Below are 12,396 nucleotides of genomic sequence, written 5' to 3'. Positions count from 1 at the left end.
TCCTATTCTCTACTATTTGCAAAGATTCAAATTTGACACCATGTGAAAAACAATATTGATATATATTTATGCTGCTCCCTGATGTCATTGTATACTTCTTTTAACTCGGGATTCCTGTCACTATTAGAAGTTAGCAAGTAGGCAAGATTGCCATCAAACCTAGGGTAGCTATACTAATCTGGATTCTGTCCTAATTCATGAAAACCACAAACCCATGCACAGCTAAATCTAAAGAAGGAAAAATTATCTTTTCATATTTAGGCCTTGAAGGATACTTTATGTTTTACTGAACAGAAACTAGATTTCAAGTACTACTTCTTTCTTTCTCCTCTACCCTTCAGACAAATGCATCGACGTTACCTTCACCACTAGAACATGTTTTCCCTTGGTTCCTCCATGTGGCTTACTTTCTTGACCAAATGTATCAAGAAAAATCGTCACACTGGTATTGGGACTGTGAATGTAAGGCAACCTAAACCCAAACCATAGCACAATTGTTCCAGTTTGGGACTTTGAGGATAAACGGGTCTCTTCATTCCTATTTGAACCCTCCTTTTGTTCCCTACCTTGTTGTGGACATTTCTCTCTCCCCTCTTGGCTCTAAGTTTCTTTAAATTCATGGATAGTTTCTTAGGGATCTTCACACTCCTCAGGTGCATCTTCTTCTAAAAGGACAAATAAAAAATAGGAATATACAAACAAGCTTACTTGTCAACGTTTTACCAAAATTCATAGAATTTCCAGGGAAGTTAAGATTATCTTCAATCCATGAATAATATATATAGAAAAAAATTCAGGTTCCAATTTACCTATACAATTTCAAATCACGATGAGCACAGTTAGCAGAATTAAACCACTAAAAACTTTCAATTTAAATTCACAAATATAACAGGTAAAAAGGACAGTAAAAACTGAAATATTCCATAAAAGTCATGTATTCATAGGTATGAAATATGTCATCAAGTCTTTTTACTAAGTCTAGTTTAATGATCATTAAAGTTAATCAAATTGTGATTTTGAGCTACTTTGTAAAGAAAACTTACGCAATAGAAGTAATTCAGCTCTTATTCAAGTCTTACATAGAATCATTTGGTAATGAACACTGTTCTAGAACTTGTATACTTGCTAAAATGATGAATAAGACTAACTACCTTATGCCAAATTTCATATCAATTACAGCTAAAGTGTGAATTTTTGTCAACATCAATACCCTATGGTTTTGAGGTGATTATATAAGAATGTTGAATGATGAATATTAGAATGTTTCTATTTCTTTGCATTTATCCCTTAGAGAAATTTCAGTGGCATTCAAAATCCAAATCTTATGGAATATACCAAAAATCATTCCCTTTATATCAAAGAGGTTTTCAACCATTTACTATGTGTCCACTGATATTATCCTGTCATTGTAGGGTACAAAGAATTGAGATCACCAACAATCTTTTATTTTTTATAGGAAAGAGTCTTGAGTGGTTCAATTCAAGTTCTTTTCTAAGTGTTTCAAGTGAAATCTAACTGCCCATTAATAATATAGACAGTTGGTTATCTGCATTGTCCTAAAATTCCATTAAACCTCTTGTTATCCCATTGAAGGTGGAAAGTACCTCACAGGACAATGAGCAATCACTGGCTTCAAAGGGTAGAGCTTATGACCTGTATAGATATGTAATGAGCCAGAGAAGGTTTTCTGAGGTCCATAATATATGGCACCAAGATATTCTCATAAGAGAAGAAAGAGGTAAAGTAAGGATAGTCCATAAATCAGGAAAAAAATTATGCAAGTTCTTGGAAACAAATTTTCTGTTTCTGATTTTAACACTCTATTATACCTTTGAAAAGATATTTATGATATGAATTCTAAAGAGTGTATAGGGGAAAAGATTTTGAAAAGGAAAGGAATTGTAAGATCAGATTGTCAGATTGAAAACAACACAGGAAAATAGAGAAAATTGGGGCCAAAGATATATGCAAGAGTAAAATATGTGGATAAACACAGACCTAGAGAAAAATACTAAGACAACAACTATGTTGAAAGTAGAAGCCAGAATCACATAAAAGTGATATTAATGAATGATGGGATTAATTATTTAACTCCTGTTTTGATTCTGCCTTCTCCATCAAGGAGAATTGCCCTTAAACTGACAAGTGTTGAGTACATTTTCATTTCCTAACCAATGGTCCTTCTAAAAGTAACTTTTGTTGGATAAGACATAAGAAACACATACATGTGTGCCTGCATACACACACACACACACACACACACACACACACACACACGATATTAAGTTGGTAAGAAACTCTAAACAGAGACCAAAAATGGAGAGAAAACAGAAGCCCAGAGAGATAAGCTAGCCCACAGGTCTTCCTGCTGGCTGAAATGAGTACATTTCCTGAATCCTAATAAACTTTTTCACAGTTCTCAAGACATGGGGAGAAAGCAGATAAAGGCAGAGCACCAAACTGGAAGTTAAATAGGAAACATACACACTTAAATTTTAATTTCCCAAGTGGAAAGACTAAATGGGGGTATAAGGAAAACTGCATATCTTAGTTTAGGGTTTAGAGAGGCATTCAACATGAATGAAAATCTATGGAACAGAAAAATCATATCTCTAAGCAAGTTAAAGTTAATTGGGCATTTTTTTCTGATGGGGTAAGAAAGAAATGGTATTGGAAAAGAGCACTCAAAAGATGTTGCAGTTGATGGAAAGGTTCTAATGACATAATCGCACTTAAGTACATAGGGATTTTATGTCATTTCTCCATAACTCAATTAAAGGAAACCAAAACCAAAGATTTAACTTGTAACAGAACATGAACAACTTCAAATACATTCAAAGTTAGGTTCATTACATTTATATGCCAAGCTATCAAGCATTTGCCCATATACTGTCCAAAACTATAATATTTTGAAAATCATAAACAAAGTCCAAGTTCTGATTTACAAAGAAAAAAGAAAAAGAAAGAAAGAAAAGAAAAGAAAAATTTTATGCATTTTTTCATCAATTTCTGGCAAAATTCTAGACTAAGCTGTGAATAGATTTGTGTTCTTCACAGAAAAGAAAGATCTCTAAGCAACATAAGGAATTGACAAGGAATAAATCATTTCATTTTAGACATGCCTTAACTTCAGTTGGACATCTGCAAGAAGGCCTTCACAGAATATTTGCAGGCAATGAGGAAAGCCACAACCTGGAAGAAGCACACACTTAAACATAAACACACATGGTTCAGCCACCAAAATTCTTCAGTTCTGTCAGTTCCATTCTGTTCTGTTCTATTGCCTACATAATATACATTAAATTACACCTACACACCAGAGGTTGTGTTCAAAGGAAGGAAGTCAGGACAGAGATGGATCTGGGAACCATAATACATAAAGAAATGACACTTTATCATCTTGAAAAGATGACTCAAGTGTGGGAAAGATGCAATAGTTTTGTCTTGTTTGGTTTTTCTCCAGAATCTTCCTAGAGCTAGATTTTGGCTTTTTGCTACTGTTACTTTTGAAAAGTTTATACACAATGCCTAGAAATATACAAGCAGGAATGGTGATTTTTCTGCCTAGAAAATGTTATGAAAAGAATACTTAGATGGAATGTTAGGTTGGATGAGATGACCTCTAAGTTTCTCTCAAATTCCTTTATTCTACTCCAGAATTAGATAACATAAAATAACCCAAAATATCAGGTCAGGAAATATAGTACCTGTTATTCTTTGGATTATGTGGAGCCCACCCAAAGCTCATGTGTGAGACGATGCAAAAATATTCAGAGGTGAAATGATTAGGTTATGAGAGTTGTAACCTAATCAGTGGATAAAGAGTTTTAATGAATTACTTGGTGGTGAATATAAGCTGGAGGAAATAGGTTACTAGGAGAGTGCCTTTGGGGTTTATATTTTGTCACTAGGAAGTGGAGTTCTGCTTCCTGAATGTCTTGTCCTGTGCTACTTTCTTTTGCTGTGCCCTTCTACCATGATATTTTGCTTAACCTGAGGCCCAGAGCTATGGAGTCCTTGACCATGGACTGAATCTTTGAAACTATGACAGTCAAAACAAACTTGTCCTCCTCTAAGTTGTTCTTGTCAGGTATGTTGTTCACAGCAACACAAAGCTGAGAAAACAGTTCACAAGTTAGACTTGAGTATCAGGAGTAGACTATTTTTATGTTGCTGCTTTACCTTAGATGGCAACCCACAGGAAATACAGCAGAGCTCTGTGGATCACTGCAAATAAAAGAGCCAAAAAACTCCTAACTATCTGATTCATAAGGCATAATGTTTGTTGCCTATGGCCCCGAGACAGGGATTTAGAGGTAAGGACCTTGAACCTGGAAAGAAAGTGGTTTCTCAACTTCATGTCCTTCCTCTCCCCACAAATATTTTGGTGAGGATGCTGGTATCTACCATCTTGTAAAGGAAGCAAACAGTGATATAGTCAGAGTAAATATGAACTTACTGAAGAGAGAAAAGATAAATTGATAAATATAAGCTTAAATAAAGGCTTGCCAGAGCATTGCTCTTAGAGCAGACGCTAAACAAATCAGATCACCTTCATCTCACTTGATTGATCTGTTGTTCTTCCCTGTTCTGCATGTTTCCTGTACCTTGTCTTAGCAAACTGCATTTAAAACAAAAAGGTAGAAGATGATTTTGGCATTCAGCCTGTGTGAAATTTTTGAAAGGGGTTTCTCGAGGAAGACTCATGTCATTCCAACAGCCTGCAATCATTTTAACGTGAATAGCTCATGATTAAGGGGTCAGTTCTTACCAACAGCAGCAGATGTTGTTGGCATTATCTGGGTGAATGGCGGGCTGTATGCAAACAAAGTTCCCATTAAGAGAAAGAGTCCAAGTGTATCTTTCCTAGAGGATCACGCTCATTTAAATTTTTTCTCCTGGCTTGTTTCCACGAGACTTGGGATTGTTACAAAGATGTGCCATGGAAATTTTCTCCTTCCAGCAGATGCCATCATTAAGCTGGATAAGAATTTCTAGATTTAAGGAGAGATTGGATCCTGGCACACAATTGAGTCTTGTTACTTGACTCTGTAAACAATGAGCCTTCTTTATTACTTAACCTTCGAGGAGCTTTGTCCTTGCGTGTAAATGAAGATGGACCTTAAAATAAAGCTTTGTGCTTCTAACAGGACTGAAAATGTCACTCTTTTATCCTTTGCAAAATGCAACCGAAATAAACGTTAATAGAACCTCTTCAGCATAAACAGTGGGAACCAGAAAATTAAAATATTATGGTTTTGCAACACATGGGCCTTAATGAAAGTGTGTACTGCATGCTTGATTACTTACTAGTCTCTGTCCCCTGATTCTGCTCTCTGACCTCTTCTGGAAATAAATGCCTCCCTCTGCTCCTTCAGTTTTCCATATGACATGAATGTCAAGATAGCTGGAAAAATTAAAAACAATTAATGTGATGTGAGGGAAAATGGAATAGTCTCATTAAGCATCACATATTTGGAAAAAAAGAAACTTTTTCTTCCTTCTCTCTTCCCTAAAAGGATAAAATAAAGATGAAGTAATTCAGTGAGTCCTAGAAGTTTAAGGTGTGTCTCTGAAGGTTGATTGGCAATATTTACTTTTACCTTGTTTGGGCCCACAGACAGCAGAAAAGCCATTACAGTAGTTTCACTTAGGATGTCAGTGGAGTTGGAAAAATAGCCTGGTATCTGAAGACATAGAGAAGGTTCTCAAAATTATTATTCTATTTTATTTTATTTTGGTGGTGCTGGGGATTGAACCCAGGGACTTGTAGATGCCAGCACTCTACCAGCTGAGCCATATCCCCAGACCCACAAAATTATTATTTTAAAATATGACAGTGAGGAAATTACAGATTATCAAGTGATTTTTGTGGTCATTTCCCCATGCCCTTCTCTCTTCATATGTAGGAGATAAAGAAAATGAAATCAAGTTTTACAGAAAAACTAGTGGATTCATTCTTTAGCCCTTAGTTAAGCTCAATGCTGAAATTTGAATGTGAAAATCGCTTGGACCAACACTTGATTTATAATGAGAAAAATGAGACCCCCTGAATTGGGGTGTGTTTCTTGTCACACAGTGGACAGGATCAGTATACTGGAACAAGAATTTAAAATTTAATTTCATTTATTTATCAAATGGATGTCATTAATAATCCATCCATATCTACTGACAATTATTTAAGCATGGATTTGACCAATGCAACTTGAACCTGATCTTCCCCACTGAGTTTATAATCTAAAGCAGAAAATGCACTGATAAGGAATTAGGTTATTCATTCAAAAATGTTTTATAAAACATAAAATAAAACCTATTCAATTTTAGTACATGATATCTTTTTAACCTACATTCACTATCTGTAGCTTTGAAAGCTCACACTATTATACCAATGCTGTCCACTATAAAAAAATATGTATATGTATATCCAAAAAAGTCTTTATAAAAGATTTTAATCAGGAAAAAATTACTTATTCTTAAGCATTTATATTATCCAGCTCCTACCATATTCTCTGCTGAAGTCATTAATAATACTTTTCACTGTCTTTGCATAGGATATAAATTAGGATGCTGATTTCTTATTTAAAATTTTTGCGATTAAGAGCCCAAGTCTGATGGTGAAGAGGCTCCAATCTGATACTAATTAGCTAGGTGACTTTAAGTAAATTATTTAATGGTTATGTGCCTTGATTTCCTCATCTATAAAATGAACCATCATAATATTCTCCTGCCTATCTGTGAGAGTCAAAGACATCATTAAAGTGAAACTGCTTTGTAGAGTTAATAGCACTTTTTGATTGTAAAACGGTAGGAGTGAGGCTGGTGATGATGATGATTAATATATCATGAATATGTGGGATCTGTGATCAGATATTCAGTAAGACTACTAGATCTCAGACCCATGTCATTTCTTTATGAGGTTACAGACTAAGCTGCCCTTAATATTGCTTGAGTCACATTTGACTCACTACTAGGATTTATGTTGCTTCCTGATTGTTAAGAACTAAAACCTTTATGAAATATTAGATTTCTGCAATCTCTCAGTTATAGTTCCCCAGCTGCCCTTCCCTCACTCACCAAAAAAAGTGAACATGTCACCTGCCGAGGAAACCCTAAGAACAGCAGTCTAGAAGATTTCCATGGATGCATTCAAACATTTTATACCACTCCTTTTACACTGCTGTCTTGGGAGAAGAGTCACAAATTGAGTGGGATGACTGTAGACCTCCTTCTCCTAACTGGTTCTTCACAAAGGTCGCTGCGAAAAGAGATGACGTACAGACAGGATTTTATTGCAAATGACTCTGAATTGTGCTTCGTAGCGTTTGTCACCTATTTATATTTGATGGAGTGACTAAAATTAGGGGGGAAAAGTAGTAGCTACTTACAAGTTAGTAATGTTTGTAAGAATGCTCAGGAAAAGAGGAACTATCTGTGATGCAAAATATCTAATAAGCCAAATCATGAGTTCAACATTTAAAAGCAAAGAGAAAAATCAAGTCTTTTTTTTTTTTTTTTGTAGATGGTCACAATACCTTTATTTTATTTATTTACTTATTTTTATGTGGTACTGAGGCTCAAGCCCAGTGCCTCACATGTGCTAGTAAGCACTCTACCACTGAGCAAAAACGCCAGGCCTAAATTTTTTTTTTTTTTTTTTTGGTGTGGGGGGTGTGGCGGTACTAGGGATTGAACTCGGGGACACTCGACCACTGAGCCACATCTCCAACCCATTTCAAGTCTTGACCTCTAAAACAAATATTTTCTATTTTCCTCACTTTTAATTTTATACTCATATCATGTGATAATAACTGTGCATTTAAATTCTTAATGTCATCATTAAGTATAGAACAGCCTTGCTAGACGGCTTAAATTGGATTAGAATAAAGATAGAGACTTCTTTCCTCAAATCATTGATGAGTGTATGGATTAATTTGGCTAAATAATTATCCCCTTTTTCTTCCAAAAATAAGCTATTTCAAAAAATCAACAGAGACTTGATGAAATAGTCTTTTCTCCAACAATCCCCAGGTTAACACCATCATTTTGGAGTGATGCTCCGCTTTCAAAAATCAGTATGTCTATAATATGATTTCATTACTACTTTGCCGTATAAATTTATATCATTATGGAAGGTAAAAATATTCTTCCCAGGCTTTTGCCTTATTTGGCGACTTTGAACCTGAGAGACCTTATCCTATAGTTTACATCTTGAATGCCCCCGTAAAGCCCATATGCTCAAGACTTGATCTCCAGTCTGTGGTGCCCCTGGGCGATGGTAGATTCTTTAAGAGATGGGACCTAGTTGGAAAAGTTAGGTTATTGGGGATGTGACCTCCAAGGGGACTCCAGTTCCTTGTCTCTCTCTTTGCTTCCCAGCTGTCATGAGGTGAGCAGCTTTGCCGCACCACAGGCTCCTCACTATGACGTTCTGCCTCGTCACAGCCCCCAAAGCAACGGACCCAAACCACCATGGGCTGAAAACTTCTTAAATGAAAACCAACATAAATCTTTCCTCCTTTAAGTTGTTTATGTCAAACATTTATTATAACCACAGAAAGTTGGCACACAATATTTATGTCGATTTTCGTTTGATGCAATGCAAGAAGTTTAGTGGCTGTCTCTGGAGTTCTTAATGCTCCCCTAAGTAATTTCTTAAAATCTTTAGGACCTGAGAAATATGCAAATGCTGTCACAGTAACTCACCCATTACAGAATACAGTAATATCTCTGACAGAATACAAGTTTTTTTATTTTCCTGCAGACTGGACAATATCTTTCTTGTGTATTTTCTCCAAAATATACTGAACATGGCTTAAATTTGCACTAAACATCTGTATATTTAACCAAGCACAAATTATCTTCTACTTAAACAATGAGTTCTCAAACTTTTATTTATTTTTTAGTTCTATATTGAATATTCTTTTTTTTTTTTAGCTTGTTTCTTCCAAGCCCAGCCTAGGATTGCCAACCTCTTTACAAGAGAAAATTACTCTCATCTCCTCTGCTTCTTTCCTGCACTTACTTTCTACTACTAAGGAATCCTGGATTAAAAACTCATCAACAATTGATCAGCATTGTAAATCCTACTTGGCAAAGGCTTCCCAATGGTTTTCCTTCACAAGTACAATGACTCTCCAACTTGAGTCACACCGCAGAAAAAAATATAAATATGTATAGAAAGACTTTCCTTTAAAATGGAAGTTCATTTTTGTATTAATTCTGGGTTTTTTTTACAAATAGTTAACTGTATCATTATCTCATTAAATAAATGCATTGCATTGACTAATATTGCTTGCTCCAGAAACTAAAATGTCTCATGGATATAAACTTCACTACATAAGAAAGGCCTATAATAGTGGTCAAATTAACATTTTGACCAAAGAGAGGAAAAAAAAATTCAAAGTGCTAAAAATGAAGGTTTATGGTATACTATTATAGCACTTGTGGTTTAAAAAAGTAAATAAAATTGCTACATAGAATAAATTAAACATTTTATATTAGTTTGTAAAACTATTCAAGCTTGTGGATAGAGATGTGGGCAAATAGAATTCTTAAAAATAATTCTTTGCATAAACAAAAGATATAGTCCATTAATCATTGGGTGTGATAACTTTTGTGTGCCTATTTAATTGAATACAAATGATTCACACACTAGAGCTACTATTTAATGTGTTTTTTCCACTCAGTTAAGTAAATTTTGAACAAATGAGTAATAATTACAATAGCCATATTGAATACAATAGTAAACACTTCTTTTTGCTTATTTTTAGGAGAATATAATGGTGCTTTATGTGATTCTACATATATGTGTTTCATCTGGTACAGCAGTTTCATTGACCCCAAGATCCTAACTGGCCCTATAGAATTTATTATAATTCTATCAGTAAGACACTTGAAATACAAATTACATTGAACATTCTATTTTCTTCCATATTGCAATCTATATACACTAAACGCAATGTTATCAACAAAGCATTCTCTCTTGCCCTCATTCTTATACAAAGTGTAGATTTTGGACAACGCTAGAAATATACCCACTTTAATGATTTACCGTTAGTATCTTTTTCCCCAACCATATCCTTTTAAATGGTCTGAATTCTTCTGTATTAGACATGTCTTGTAAAAACTGTGTAGAGGTGAACTTCTAAAAAAAATCTTGTCTCTTAATTGGAGCATTATATCAATTTACATTTTTTATAAATTATTCCAGTCTAACAGCTAGTTATTTGACCCTTTGGTCAAGCGACTAGCTATTAGACAAAGTACTTTTGATTCCATTAACTGCCTTTTGTAATTAAATGTCATTGCTTTTTGTGAATTTTTATTATATATGTGTGTATATATAATATATATCATAGTACAATACATATAATAATATTGCCATTAGTATTTACACAGGCAATATTCATTTAGATTAACCCACGGATATATAATGTGCATTACTCTTTATTTCTACTATCTCTTTACATCCTCCTGAGATACTTTTCCTCATGCTCAAAAAACACCCTTTAATAATCCCTTCATTGTAAGACCATGGGTAACAAATAAACATTGATCTACTCTAACAAATAATATATTTGAAATGTCTTCATTTAAGCCTCAGTTTTGAAGAGTATTTTTACTAAATGCCAAATTCTTTGTTGCTGGTTATTTTATTTTACTTTACAAAGGCATTTCTGGCTTTCATTCTTTTGATGTAGAAGTCAACAGCCATCTAAGAATTGCTCCTTGGAAAACAACCTTTCTTTTGTATGGCTGCTTTTAAAGATTTTTCCTTCTTCATCTTTGATTTTTAGCAATTTTATTATTATAACAAGCTTACTCATGGATTTTCTCCTGCATTTGTTTCATATGAATATTCGAACTTGTGTCTTAAGATTTATGATTAGTTTTGGAAAATTCATGATCACTCACACGTCAAAATATGCATCTGGCCATTTGTTTTCTGTCTTCACCTTGAACTCTGGATAATGTATATTATGTCTTCCCTCTATATCACTGTATACTTTGTAGTTTTCATCCTTTTGGTCTCATAGTTTCAGTTTAGATATTTTTGTTTGACTTCTCTTTCAGTCTGTCTAATTTGTTATTAAATATATCTAGTGAGTAATCAATGATAATCACTAAATTTTTCCACTCAAGAACTTTCATTTGATGTTGGTAAGGATATCGGGGAAAAGGTATACTTCTCCATTGCTGGTGGGACTGCAAATAGGTGCAAATACTCTGGAAAGCAGAATGGAGATTCCTCAGAAAACTTGGAATAGAACCAGCATTTGACCTAGTTATTCCACTCCTCAGCATATACCCAAAGGACTTAAAATAAGCATATATAGTGACACAGCCACATCAATCTTTATAGTAACTCAATTCCCAATAGCTAAGCTATGGAACCAACTTAGGTGCCCTTCAACAAATGCATAGATAAATAAAATATGTTATATATACACAATGGAATATTACTCATCCATAAAGAAGAATGAGATAATGGCATTTGCCATTAAGTGGTTGGACCTGGAGACCGTAACGTTAAGTGAAATAAGCCCATTCCCAAACCAAAGACTGAATATTATCTCTGAGATGTGGATGCTAACACACAATGGCAGGGGAGAGCATGTAGAATAGAAATGCATTGGATTAGACAAAAGGTAATAAAGGGAAGGGGGTGGGAATAAGAAAGACTGTAGAATGAATTGGACATAAATTTAATATATTCATATATTAATACATGACCAGGGTAGCTCCACATTATGAACAACCACAAGAATGGGAAGTTATACTCCATGTATGTATGATATGTCAAAATATACTCTACTGTCATGTATATCAAAAAGAACAAATAAAAGAAGAAATATAAAAGCAAGAGTTTCCATATCATTCTTTACTAATTATTTGCATCTTTACTTCCTTTAACTTGGTTATGTTTGTTACTTTAGTCTGTGTCCAATATCCCTGAGGACTTATTATTGTATATTATGATTTTATTCCTATTTATTTGTCTTTTTTAAATATTTATTTTTAGTTTTAGGTGGACACAATATCTTTATTTTATTTTTATGTGGTGCTGAAGATTGAACCCAGTGCCTCATACATGCTAGGCAAGTGCTCTACCTCTGAGCCATAACCCCAGCCCAATTTGTCTTCTTGAATTGTGTATTTTTAATATTTAATACTGAATATTTTATTTACAAATTGTTCATAGAAATAGTTGAAGAATGAGAATGATGTTTTCTTCCTTCAGAGAAAATTTACCTTTCTTCTTTCAGAGAAAATTTACCTTTCTTCTGTCAAGAACTAATAGGTATTAACACTCTGGAATTTTTTTTTTTTTTTACAAGTTCAAAGCAATATAGTGGTTCCTCTTTTCTCCTAGGGTTCAGCCTATAGAGGTACTTG

At 34.2% G+C, this 12,396-nt stretch overlaps 1 long non-coding RNA gene across 1 annotated transcript; it reads right to left on the bottom strand.

Annotated features, from left to right (window-relative positions):
• Positions 1 to 572: 572 nt before the first annotated feature.
• LOC110598027 (uncharacterized) lies at positions 573 to 7,720 on the bottom strand. The gene is made up of 3 exons (XR_002483813.3): positions 7,075 to 7,720; positions 5,311 to 5,407; positions 573 to 665 (listed from the first exon to the last, which is right to left on the bottom strand). It is a non-coding gene; the product is annotated as an uncharacterized LOC110598027 (long non-coding RNA).
• Positions 7,721 to 12,396: the final 4,676 nt, after the last annotated feature.

Source organism: Ictidomys tridecemlineatus, chromosome 4 (assembly GCF_052094955.1).
Source record: "Ictidomys tridecemlineatus isolate mIctTri1 chromosome 4, mIctTri1.hap1, whole genome shotgun sequence".
Taxonomy (NCBI): domain Eukaryota; kingdom Metazoa; phylum Chordata; class Mammalia; order Rodentia; family Sciuridae; genus Ictidomys; species Ictidomys tridecemlineatus.
This window is presented reverse-complemented; position numbering and strand designations above follow the sequence as displayed.